Source organism: Penaeus monodon, chromosome 28, assembly GCF_015228065.2.
Source record: "Penaeus monodon isolate SGIC_2016 chromosome 28, NSTDA_Pmon_1, whole genome shotgun sequence".
NCBI lineage: Eukaryota > Metazoa > Arthropoda > Malacostraca > Decapoda > Penaeidae > Penaeus > Penaeus monodon.
The window spans coordinates 35074624-35075732 of NC_051413.1; the positions used below are offsets into that span (position 1 = coordinate 35074624).

At 42.9% G+C, this 1109-nt stretch overlaps 1 protein-coding gene across 1 annotated transcript in view; it reads right to left on the reverse strand.

The window, feature by feature from the left end:
* LOC119591554 (Hermansky-Pudlak syndrome 1 protein homolog) overlaps nucleotides 1-1109 on the reverse strand; it is a gene marked incomplete at its 3' end in the record, with an annotated part of 13616 nt that overhangs the window by 12030 nt on the left and 477 nt on the right.

Consider the following 1109-nt stretch of genomic DNA (forward strand, 5'->3'; position numbering starts at 1 on the left):
CGTTGACTGGAGAAATTTCTGCTCCAGAGTAATGGGGAACTGGCAATGCAATCAAGACCCAACAGGAGGAGAGGACATCGTGGTCAAGATAGACAAGTCTTGCTTTGGAGAGCAGAAGTACAGGCATGGACGGGAGCCTGGTAACATCTGTGTGGTTGGAGGCATAGAAATGAAGTTGAAGAAGTGTTTCCTCATTCCCCTGGTGTATCCTCTGTCCCCTAACAGAAATAAGGAAACTCTGGTCCCTCTTATAAAGAATTATATTCTTCTGGGAACCCACCATCTGTAGTTGGGGGCCTACCTTGAGCTCAACAAGGAAGGTTACACCCACCGAGTGATTAACCACTTGAAGGAAGACCGTGATATCCAGGTAACCATGATATCCACGCACAGACTATAGAGAGGCTCTGGAGAGATGTCAATGAGTGTATTAAACGTCCAAGGAATCGATGTGAATATTATCACCAATACCTCTCCTGCTATATATTTACCCACAAGAACTTTTACTACAGATTTCACAATCAGGAGTTTGGGGGACAGTAGCCCCCAAGAGGGAGGACGCATTAGACAATACAGTGACTAAATCGGTGCTGTGATTACAGCAGTTCAAGAATTCCACAAAGTGCGACCAATACTCCCATAAAACTAGTCAACAGACAACGCATAAACCATAAACAGGCCACACCCATATTTCTTAGCTAGGATTCCAAGCCACAGCCCTTGGCTTTGGAAAGGAATAGACTAGGGTGGGGTCCAGAGACACAGCCCCTGAATAGGGAAAAAGCATTAGCTTGTACACTCAAAATCCTATTGATGGAGCAGCTGCCACGCTATTTTGGAAAACTCAAATACAAGCAAAAGGTGATGCGTGGTAAACAAGCTTCAAAATGAGTAATAATTAGTAGGAAAAAAGAAAAATCAGGGATATTGAGCGGTGCAGTTCTGGCATGGAAAAGGCATTCTAGCCATTTTCAAAGGAAACAAACAGAATAAACTGAACCAAAACAATAGAAATGGAATGAATCTAGTTTCACCCTGTGAAGCCTTGGTCACATTTTTTATTCCAAATTTACCAAAACAACTATATACACTGACGTACTCTTTGTGAC